Source organism: Pan troglodytes, chromosome 6 (genome assembly GCF_028858775.2).
Source record: "Pan troglodytes isolate AG18354 chromosome 6, NHGRI_mPanTro3-v2.0_pri, whole genome shotgun sequence".
Taxonomy (NCBI): domain Eukaryota; kingdom Metazoa; phylum Chordata; class Mammalia; order Primates; family Hominidae; genus Pan; species Pan troglodytes.
In genome coordinates, this window is record NC_072404.2 from 125,762,896 (window position 1) to 125,775,574 (window position 12,679).

Below are 12,679 nucleotides of genomic sequence, written 5' to 3' on the forward strand. Positions count from 1 at the left end.
TCTCAAAAATCCAACTCTTGATTTTATTGATTTTTTTCTGTAGTTTTCTGTTTTCTATTTGATTTATTTTTTTCTCTGATCTTTATTATTTATTTCCTTCTACTAACTTTGGGTTTAGTTTGTTCTTTTTCTAGCCCCTTGAAGCATAATGTTGGGCTATGTTTTGGGGATATTTCTTCATTTTTAATGTAGGCACTTATTGCTATCAACTTCCCTCTTAGAATGGCTTTTGCTGTTGCTATATCCCATAGGTTGGGATATGTTGTGCTTCCATTGCCATTTGTCTCAAGAAATTTTTTAAGTTTTCTCTTATTTTTTCTTTAACCTTGGTTGTTCAGAAGCATGTTGTTTAATTTCCACATATTTGTAAATTTTCCAAGATTCTTCCTGTTACTGATTTCCACTATGAAACTACAATGGTACTATTCTGGTTGGAGACAATACTAGATATAATTTCAATATCTTTTAATTTGCTAAGACTTGTTTCGTGGCCTAACATATGGTGTATACTGAAGTACATCTCATGAATGTTAAAGAAGAATATATATTCTGCTACTGTCAGATGAAAAACTCATTTGTGTCTCTAAGGTCCAATTGGTGTAAAGTTCAGTTCCATTCCAGAATTTCCTTGTGAACCTTCTGTCCAGCTGATCTATCCATTATTGAAAGTGGGATATTAAAGTACCCTAGTATTATTGTATTGCTATCTATTTCTTCCCTCATGTTCATTAAAATTAGCTTTATATATTTATGTGATTTTATGTTGAGTGCATCTACATTTATAATTATGAAAATTGTAAATATTGTGATTACAAATTATAAATTGTCTTCTTGATGAGTTGACTCCTTTATTATTAAATAATGACCCTTTTGTCTGTTATAACAGTTCTTGACTTAATGTCTATTTTAACTGATATAAATAAAACCACCTCAGCTTTTTTCTAGTTACTAGTGGCCTGTAATATCTTCTTCTATCTCACTTTCAAACTGTATTTATCCTTAAAACAAAAATGGTCTCTTGTAAGCACAATATAGTTGCATCTTCTTTTTTTAAATCCATTCAGCCACTTTTTTGTCTTCTAATAAGAGAGTTTAATCTATTTACATTTAAGTTTTTTAATGATAGGTAAGGATTTATTGCTGCCATTTTGTTGACATTGTTAGATCACTTTTCTTTCTTCCTCTCTTATTGTTCACCTTGGTGATTTGGTGATTTTCTGTAGTGCTAATTTTTATTTTTTTTCTCTTTCTTGTTTGTGTATGTGCTGTAGTTTTTTGCTTTGTAGTTATCATGTGGTTTACATAAAATATCTTATAGTTATAATAAGCTATTTTTAGCTGATAACAACTTAATTTGGGTCACATCAAATATTTTATCCTCCTCATTATGATTTATAATAGGGTTACCACAATTTGCATTCTTTTGTATTGTATATTCCTTAGCAACTTATGGTAACTATAGTTACTTATTTTTACCATTTTGACTTTTAACCTTCATACTAGAGATTTGAAAGATTTACCCACCACCATTTCTGTCACAGAGCATTTTGAATTTGATTATGAATTTACCTCTGCCAATGAGGTTTATTTCATACATTTTCATATTAGTAATTATCATGCTTTCATTTCTGGTTGAAACACTCCCTTAGGCATATCATGTAAGGCAGTTCTAGTGGTAATGAATTCCCTCAACTTTTGTTTGTCTAGGAAATACTTTATTTCTCCTTCATTTCTGTAGGACAGTTTTACTAGATAGAGTATTCTTGACTGGCAGATTTTTCTTTCAGCATTTTGAATATATCATCCCATTTTCTCCTGGCCTGAAAAGTTTCTGCTGAGAAATCTGTTGACAGACTAAAGGAGATTTTCTTCTCTGTCGTTTAATGATATTCTCTTGTTGCTTTTAAATTTTTCTTTGTCTTTGACTTTTGACATTTTGATTATAATGTGCCTCAATATGGACCTCTTTGAGTTGAACCTATTTGTGGTTTGAGCCAAATGGATCTGGATACCCAAATTGCTTTCAAGACTTGAGAAGTTTTCCATAATTATTTTGTTAAATAATGTTTCTGTGACCTTCACCATCTCTTTGTACTCTGGAATTCCCATAATGCAAATCTTTGTTTGCTTAATGGTATCCCATAAGTCCTGTAGGCTTTCTTCACTCTTTTTTTAATCTTGTTTTTTTCCATGGATTAGTTGATTTCAAAAGACCTGTCTTCAAGTTCAAAGATTCTTCCTTCTCCTTTATGTAATTTACTGTTACTCTCAATCGTTTTTTTCTATTTCATTCATAGTGTTCCTCAGCTCCAAGATCTCTGTTGGTTCTTTTATATAACATCTTTTTGTTGAATTTTTCATTTTTATTATGAATTGTTTTTCTAATTTCATTAAATTGTCTATCTGTATTCTCCTGTATCTTACTGAGTATCCTTAAAGCATTGTTTCAAATTCCTTTTCAAATAATTCATAGATTTTCATTTCTTTGAGGTTAGTTACTAGAGCATTATTGTGTTCCTTAAAGCAGGGAACAGCTGCAATTTGGGCTACAAGATACAACAGGGCACAGTGGTAACTCGAGCAACAGGAGAAATTACACCACACAGTGGTGACTCTGGACACTGGAGTGGTAGGATACAGCACTGGCTCAAACTTTGTGATGCCAAGCGTGATGATAGAAAGGACCCAGGAATGGCAGGGTACAGCAGTGACTTGAACTCCAGAGGGTAAGAAGCAGTGTAATTATGGCCTAACTCAACCACTCAGACTTCAGTGGGATAGTCCAGATTCATGGAAGCAGGCCACTGCAGCTGTTCAGCCCAGACAGTGGGGTGGCACAGCTCATCCAAGGCTCTGTTTCCCTGAGTGTAAGGCACCACATCACTCAGGTGCCAGGGGGTGCCTGGTCCAGCTCTTCTGGACCAGGCTCTGGATATCTGAGAGGTCTGATGCTATATGGGCTCAAGTGCCAGTGTCACAGCTACTCCCCTGGGCTGAAGCTCTGATTCAGAGAGGCAAGGTACTGGGTTGCTTCAAGTGCTGGGGGCACAGCTACTCTGAAATGCACGTGCATCTGGTTTCCGGGGAACAAGGTTCCATATGGGCTTGAGTGTCAGGCTTTCAGCTGCTCTCAGGGCCAAAACTGTGATTCCCTGGGGGTGGGGAATCAGATTGGTTAAAGCTGAGGGGCCTTGACTGCTCCACAGGCTTAGGTACAGCTTTTCCACTAGATGAGAGCACCTGGTCTCCTAAGGGCAAGGCACAGCATGGGCTTCGATGCTGGGGTCATGGCTGCTTCCCTATGCTGAAGCTCTGATTCCTGGGGAACAGGGAACTGAATTGGTTTAGGCACTTGGAGCACAGTTTCTTTGCTGGGCCTGTGGTTTCAAGTAGCAGGTTGAGGTGCAGCAGCAACAGGGATGGGGGAAGTAGAGTGATTCCTGGGCAGTATAGCTGGAGAATGTGGTGCAGTACTGTGTGTCTGTGTGAAGCCATAACAGCAGAATCTCTGGGATGGAGGGATGCAATGGCTACTGGTCCCTGGAGGAGGGTACACTCTAAGAGGGGCTGTGGTTTGAAAATGGAACCTTGCAGTAGGAGGTTAGAAAACAAGGAGCAGGGCACAATGTGGGCTCCTCCCCTGGAGTAATGCAGCTGTATGAACTCCAGGCAGCTCCCTAAACTGGACTCAGTGCCTGTGAGGACTGCAGGCTTCTCCAGTAGTGAAGACTGCAAGTGCCTGTGGTGGTGATGAGGGTCTCTCAGGGCCTCTTGCTTACCTCTTCCTTAGAGAGAGAAGGCCCTCCTGGTTTCTGAGTTGATCCCAACTCGGGGAATGGGCTGGCAGAAGCAAGGTGTTTCAACCCCTTTTCTATGAAGCCATCCTGAGTTTCTATGCCACACAGAGTTTCTGCCACTCCCTTGCTATACTTCAGCACTCTCCTTTAGTCACTCTAGTCAAAATGTAGTTATTTGTTTACTGTTTTGGTCCATTTTTGTGAGGAGGGGAATAAGCATTAAGCACCTTCAATCAACCATCTTATTCTTATTGGATAAATTTAAAATTACACATGGACATGATGTTACAAATCTAACCCCTGGGGAATTCTGATGCTGTCTTTAAAATAATAAGATATATAGCATTTTCTTTAATTTAATGTCTCCAATTATTAAATACTCCTGATTTCAGAGAGATTGATTTTTTATAAACATGCATCTTAGAATTGATGAAACTTTTAAATATAATGGCTACAGATCAAAAGTGACGTAATTTTTTATAGTAGCCATAGCCATTCTGACTGGAGTGAGGTGCTATCTCGTAATTTTGATTTGCATTTCCCTGATGATTAGTGATGTTGAGCATTCTTTAATATAACTTGTATTAGTCCATTTTCACACTGCTGATAAAGACATACCCAAGACTGGGAAGAAAAAGAGGTTTAACAGACTTACAGTTCCACATGGCTCAGGAGGCCTCATAATCATGGTGGAAGGCATGTAGGAGCAAGTCACATCATACATGGATGGCTGCAAGCAGAAAAAGAGAGAGCTTGTGTAGGGAAACTCCCATTTTTAAACCCATCTGATCCTGTGAGATTCATTCACTGTCACAAGAACAGAGCAGGAAAGATCTGCCCCAATAATTCAATTAACTCCCATTGGTTCCTCTCATGACTCTTGGGAATTGGGGGAGTTACATTCAAGACGAGATTTGGGTGGGGACATAGCCAAACCCTATCATATCTGTTGTCGATTTGCATGTCTTCTTTTAAGAAATATCTATTTTGATATTTTTTCTTATTTTTAATCTTTTCCTTTTGTTTTTGAGTTGTTTGAATTCCTTGTATATTTTAGACATTAAATTTGCCATATGTATAGCTTGCAAATGTAGTCTCCCATTCTGTTGGCTATCTCTTGCTCTGTTGATTATTTCCATTGTTGTGTAGAAGGTTTTCAGTTTGATGTAATCTTATTTGCCTATATTTGATTTTGTTTGTCCTTTTGAGGTTTTATATTAAAAACATCTTTGCATAGACCAATCTCACAGAGCTTTTCCCTTATGTTCTCCACTAGCACTTTTGTATTTCTGTGAAGGATGCCATTGGTATTTTGTTAGAGATTGTGTTAAATGAGTGTATTGCTTTGAGGTATATGGTCATTTTTAAAATATTAATTCTTCAAGTCCATGAACATGAGATATCTTTTCATTTTTTTGTGTGTTTTTTTCAATTAATTTTGTTAATATTCTGTAATTTTCATTTTAGAGATCTTTTACCTGCTTGGTTAAGTAGCTACTTACAAAAAATCAAAAGATGACAAGTGTTGGTGAGGATGTAGAGAAAAAGGAACCTTTACATATTGCTAGTGGAGATATAAATTAGTATGTCCATTACAGAAAGCAGTATCAAATTCTTCAAAAAATTAAAAATAGAGCTACCCTATGATCCAGCAATCTCACTGTTGGGTAGAGAAAGAAGAAAAACAAGTATATCAAAGAGATATCTTCATTTCCATGTTAATCAAACATTATTCACAATAGCCAAGATTGGGAATCAACCAAAATGTCTACCAGTGGATGAATGGATTAAAAAATGTGGTGTACATACATAGTGGAAGACTATCCAGCCAAAAATAAGAATGAAATCCTGTCATTTGTGGCAACATAGATAAACCTGGAGGACATTAAGTAAAATAAGCCATGTAAAGAAAGACATTGCATGATCTCATTCATGTATGAATGATAGAAAGTTATTTTCACATAAGTAAAGAGTAGAATAATGGTTACTATAGGATGAGGAAGAATGAGGTAAGGGGCAATGGTGAGAAACTGAGCAATAGGTATAAAGCTACAGCTAGATAGGAGGATTAAGTTCTGGCGTTCTATTGCAGAGTAGGATGGCTAAAATTAACAATAATGCGTTAAACAATTCAAAATAGCTAGAAAAGGTCCTTCACATCCCTTGTAAGTTGGATTCCTAGGTATTTTATTCTCTTTGAAGCAATTGTGAATGGCAGTTCACTCATGATTTGGCTCTCTGTTTGTCTGTTATTGGTGTATAAGAATGCTTGTGATTTTTGCACATTGATTTTGTATCCTGAGACTTTGCTGAAGTTGCTTATCAGCTTAAGGAGATTTGGGGCTGAGAAAATGGGGTTTTCTAGATATACAATCATGTCATCTGAAAACAGGGACAATTAGATTTCCTCTTTTCCTAATTGAATACTCTTTATTTCTTTCTCCTGCCTGATTGCCGTGGCCAGAACTTCCAACACTATGTTGAACAGGAGTGGTGAGAGAGGGCATCCCTATCTTGTGCCAGTCTTCAAAGGGAATGCTTCCAGTTTTTGCCCATTCAGTAGGATATTGGCTGTGGGTTTGTCATAAATAGCTCTTACTATTTTGAGATACGTTCCATCAATACCTAATTTATTGAGAGTTTTTAGCATGAAGGGCTGTTGAATTTTGTCAAAGGCCTTTTCTGCATCTATTGAGATAATCATGTGGTTTTTGTCTTTGGTTCTGTTTATATGCTGGATTACGTTTATTGATTTGCGTGTGTTGAACCAGCCTTGCATCCCAGGGATGAAGCCCACTTGATCAAGGTGGATAAGCATTTTGATGTGCTGCTGGATTGGATTGCCAGTATTTTATTGAGGATTTTTGCTTCGATGTTCATCAGGAATATTGGTCTAAAATTCTCTTTTTTTGTTGGTCCCTGCCAGGCTTTGGTATCAGGATGATGCTGGCCTCATAAAATGAGTTAGGAAGGATTCCCTCTTTTTCTATTGATTGGAATAGTTTCAGAAGGAATGGTATCAGCTCCTCATTGTACCTCTGGTAGAATTCGGCTGTGAATCCGTCTGTTCCTGGACTTTTTTTGGTTGGTAAGCTATTAATTATTGCCTCAATATCAGAGCCTGTTACTGGTCTATTAAGAGATTCAACTTCTTCCTGGTTTAGTCTTGGGAGGGTGTATGAGTTGAGGAATTTATCCATTTATTCTAGATTTTCTAGTTTATTTGCATAGAGATGTTTATAGTATTCTCTGATGGTAGTTTGTATTTCTGTGGGATCGGTGGTGATATCCCCTTTATCATTTTTTATTGCATCTATTTGATTCTTCTCTCTACAAACCACTGCTCAACGAAATAAAAGAGGACACAAACAAATGAAAGAACATTCCATGCTCATGGATAGGAAGAATCAATATTGTGAAAATGGCCATACTGCCCAAGGTAATTTATGGATTCAATGCCATCCCCATCAAGCTACCAATGACTTTCTTCACAGAATTGGAAAAACTACTTTAAAGTTCATATGGAACCAAAAAAGAGCCCATATTTCCAAGACAATCCTAAGCCAAAAGAACAAAGCTGGAGGCATCACGCTACCTGACTTCAAACTATACTACAAGGCTACAGTAACCAAAACAGCATGGTACTGGTACCAAAACACAGATATAGATCAATGGAACAGAACAGAGCCCTCCGAAATAATACCACACATCTACAACTATCTGATCTTTGACAAACCTGACAAAAACAAGCGATGGGGAAAGGATTCCCTATTTAATAAATGGTGCTGGGAAAACTGGCTAGCCATATGTAGAAAGCTGAAACTGGATCCCTTCCTTACACCTTATACAAAAATTAATTCAACATGGATTGAAGACTTAATGTTAGACCTAAAACCATAAAAACCCTAGAAGAAAACCTAGGCAATACAATTCAGGACATAGGCATGGGCAAGGACTTCATGTCTAAAACACCAAAAGCAATGGCAACAAAAGCCAAAATTGACAAATGGCATCTAATTAAAGTAAAGAGCTTCTGCACAGCAAAAGAAACTACCATCAGAGTGAACAGGCAACCTACAAAATGGGAGAAAATTTTTGCAATCTACTCATCTGACAAAGGGCTAATATCCAGAATATACAAAGAACTCAAACAAATTTACAAGAAAAAAACAAACAACCCCATCAAAAAGTGGGCAAAGGATATGAACAGACACTTCTCAAAAGAAGACATTTATGCAGCCAAAAGACACATGAAAAAATGCTCATCATCACTGGCCATCAGAGAAATGCAAATCAAAACCACAATGAGATATCATCTCACACCAGTTAGAATGGCAATCATTAAAAAGTCAGGAAACAACCGGTGCTGGAGAGGACGTGGAGAAATAGGAACACTTTTACACTGTCGGTGGGACTGTAAACTAGTTCAACCATTGTGGAAGACAGTGTGACGATTCCTCAAGGATCTAGAACTAGAAATACCATTTGACCCAGCCATCCCATTACTGGGTATATACCCAAACGAATATAAATCATGCTGCTACAAAGACACATGCACACGTATGTTTATTGCGGCACTACTCACAATAGCAAAGACTTGGAACCAACCCAAATGTCTAACAATGATAGACTGGATTAAGAAAATGTGGCACATATACACCATGGAATACTATGCAGCCATAAAAAATGATGAGTTCATGTCCTTTGTAGGGACATGGATGAAGCTGGAAACCATCATTCTCAGCAAACTATTGCAACGACCAAAAACCAAACACTGCATGTTCTCACTCATAGGTGGGAATTGAACAATGAGAACACTTGGACACAGGAAGGGGAACATTGCACATTGGGGCCTGTTGTGGGGTGGGGGGAGGGGAGAGGGATAGCATTAGGAGATATACCTAATGTAAATGACGAGTTAATGGGTGCAGCACACCAACATGGCACATGTATACATATGTAACAAACCTGCACATTGTGCACATGTACCCTAGAACTTAAAGTATAATACAAAATATATATATATAAATTTTAAAAGTAGCTAGAAAATAAGTTTTTGAATTTTCTCATTATGAGAAAATTAAAAATGTTTAAGGTAATAGATATGCTAATTATCCTCATTTGATCATTACACAATGTATACATACATTGAAACATCACATTGTACCCCATAAATATATGCAATTATGTGTCAATTATAAATTAAAGAAAAAATGATTTATAAGCTATTACATTATTTAAAACATATTTTCCCCAGGATTATCTATCTATATGTCTTTTTATATCATATATATATATATATATATATATATATATATATATGGTTTCTGTGTTCATCCCCTATACATGTTGCCTCTAAAACTTATCTCAATTCTGTCTACATCTCTTCTTATCCACTCTTACCACCTATACCTGAGTCACAAACCAGTATCATCTCTATCTTGAACTTTTAGGCTGGCTACCTAACTGGTCTCCCTGTTTCCATTTTGCCTCCACAACTCATCTACCATAAAGCAGAAAACCTTAATTGGATCCTTTCAATAATCTCCCATTACCCTCACAATTAAATCTAAATTCCTCTCGATAGCTTACAAAGCTCTGAACAAATTTACATTTGCTTGTTTCTCCCACCATCAATTTGTCCCTCAGCCACTCTCACTCTCTGTATTTCTGCTTCATCATTTTAGCCTTTTCTTAGCTGATACATCAAGGTTTATCTCCTTAGAACTTTGACCCATGTGACTCCTTTTACTTAGAGGGCTTCTCCACCCAACCTTGTTGGTGGTTGTATTCTCTTGGTCATTGTATTCTCTTGGTCCTCATTATCTTGGCTTAGATATTACTTCCTCAACAAGATTGTCCCTGCCATCCAATTTAAAACAAGTTCTCTTCCAACATTCTGTCTCAGCCCTCTAATTTTCCCTCATAGCACCTTTTTTATAACTGTGAATAATGCTTTTATTTATTTACTTACTCCTTATGATCTATCTATATGGAGCTATATTTTATATACATATATATAAATAAAATAGATAACTATACTACCTATATGGAGCTTATCTATATGCTCCATATAAGCAGGGCCCGAGGCGATTTTGTTTAGAACTCTCTACCTAGTACCTAACAGAGTAGTTTCTCAATAAATCTTTATAGATAAATGTATAGTTTTGGATGCTATCACTGCTCACATTTACCACATATATCCTTTTCTCTCACTATATTATACTCATTATTGAAAACCTATTTATCACAGCCAAGAATTGCACTAAAAATTTATATGCATATAGATACATTCCCTTATTTTAAATAGCTAATATGATACGACTTCTTTTTACTATGTACTACCTTGCAATGAAGATGAGGCCCTATTCAACTTTAAGTGCACATGTGAAAAATATAGGATAATTATGGTATAGCAACATTTGACTCTTTCATTTTCCTCCTGTGTAGTTTTGGATTAAGATCCATTTGGACTGCATTGGTACACTGCCATGGAAGACATGAGAATAGGAAGTAAATGGAAAGAATAAAAGCCCAGAAGTAGATGCTTTGTATTCTAATCTTAGCTCTATCATTATAAGGATTTAAGATTTTGGGAAAATAATCACATTTCTTTGGTTCTCAGTTTGTTCTTTCTAAAATAGGTTTAAAAAAATGTTTTTCAAGTCTCAAAAAGTATTGAAATTCTGAGAGTAGTTTCATGAACTTTTCAGTTTGCTAATAATAAAATAACGATTGTCATTGTAGTAAAGGCTAGCATTTATGGAAGATTCATAATGTGTCCAGCATGATCTCATTAATCCTCACAACTTTCAGATGAGAGTTTTACCACTGGTAATTCTTTTACAAAGATAAGGAAGCACAGAGATGTTGAGTAACTTGCGCAAGTTTTCATATCTCTAAGGGATGGTCAAGCAAGTGGCCTCCTCTAGGACCCCATCTTCTTAATCACTGAACTATGGTACATCTTCTGTAATAGTAATTTTACTCGTAATTGTTCCCTGCCAAGGGTGTTCCCAGGATGCTCAGAATTAACTTACAGGCTTACTGGTGACCTGCGCTCTCAGAAGTGTCAATTATACGTATGTGTTTATCTTGTTATGTCTCTTCAGAGCCTCAATAAGGGGAGCCTAAGCCCACTTACATCTCTTCGGTTTGGTCTCTGTAGTAGTGGTTGGTTGGTTTATGGATAAACTAGATCACATCTGCCTGGCAGTCCTGCCCAGCAGGTCTGGTCCACCCCAGCTATTTCTCAGATGTCTTTATTGATTTTTGCATTGCTTTTGGCTTGTTTTCAGCACATCACTTTAGTGTCTTACTTGACAGCCCTCTGGCCTATTCACTGTTGAATTGTTGTTCAGGAATGTGGTCACTTGCCCTGCCTACACAATACAGCTGACTTTCTACAGTGCTCTGATCAGCTTGACACTTTAAAGGGGTGATCATATGAATGTGGTAGAAGTTTCCATGGCCATGATTCAGTAATACCTAGCAAAATGGGTCACAGATTGCATCTATATTAACCAACCTATTTAGTTCAACTAATAGGTATAATTGATATTTACTATCAGGCCACCACAGAATTAGGAATACAGTGATAGATAGATAGATAGATAGACAGACAGACAGACAGATAGATCGATCGACAGATATATATATATATATATATATATATCCCTTAAAGAATGTATAATATTTCATGGGAAAATGTTTATTTAATAAAGATCTTAAGTAACTATTAGGATAGTATAAGTTCAAGTGTTGGAATGAATGTTATAAACAATGTGTGCAGTTGGAATTTTTAAAAAGCATATGGCCATAAACAGGAGTTGATGGTGAATGCTTAATGGAACATATAAGGATATTTGGCCTACTATAGGAAGTAGTTTAGCGTAGGGTTAAAAGCATGAGTAGGCCTAGTCAGAAGACTAAATTAAAATCTGAATTCCTCTATTCACTAACTGAATGGGTTTGGACATGTTACCAAATTTCTATAGATTCCAATTTAATTACTTGTAAAATGAGAATGGTAGTATTTACCTTATAAAGCTGTAATCAAGAATAAGTTGAATAATATATATATACACAGTTTAGTGGTGGAATATAGATTTTACTAATTTCCATTGGCTTATATTATAAAGAATGGATAGTATTTGCATGAGAGGATGGGCCGGGAAAGAATTTCAGAAAAGGGAATAGTATGGATATGGCCAGGAGCTGGGAATGAACATAACAGGTGCCCAGGAAGGAGATAAAACCTGCTTCACTGGAATCTATAATAGTCGAGTACCCTTAGATTCTCAGATATTCTGTTCCACTATTTGATTTTGGACAAAGAACAACACTAATGCTGCTGCAATTTACCAAGAAGTTCACTCTGTCTACAAAAAGAATTAAATACTATTCTTAGTTTGAAGCATTGATTTTTGTCTGTGTGGCACATTGCTCCATTACCATTCCTGTCAGTCTTCCAAAAGATGCTCTCACTTTCTTAATACAAGTTGTTATCTCCCTGTCAAATGATGCCTCAATGCAAGGAACATTCCCAAGTTACACCAATACAGATACAAGTTTTAGCTTTGGACCACTGATAGGCTAGTAACCCAAAGACAGGAAAAACTGTAATTTGTCTCTGCCCTTTACCTGGTATATGGTGCTCTGAATAATTTCTTTTCATTTTCATGAGATTGTCTTTGTGTCCTTTACAGTGCATTTTATCAGCAGCTACAATGAGATGTGCAATGAGAGAGTTAGAATATATTTGAGCCTTTCCATAAAGGCACGGATGAGAAACAGCAGGCTTACTGCATAAAAGGCAGGGCTGAACTGCAACAAGCTAATCTCTTCATATTGGAAAATTACTCCTTTCTTTTTGCGAACAA

At 36.6% G+C, this 12,679-nt stretch overlaps 1 protein-coding gene across 1 annotated transcript in view; it reads right to left on the minus strand.

Annotated features, from left to right (window-relative positions):
• Positions 1-1,521: 1,521 nt before the first annotated feature.
• IMMP2L (inner mitochondrial membrane peptidase subunit 2) overlaps positions 1,522-12,679 on the minus strand; it is a 1,183,069-nt gene continuing 1,171,911 nt past the window's right edge. Inside the window, exon 10 of the transcript XR_008536521.2 lies at positions 1,522-4,527. The gene's annotated coding sequence lies outside the window, so the exon portion shown is untranslated. The remainder of the gene's footprint in view (positions 4,528-12,679) is intronic.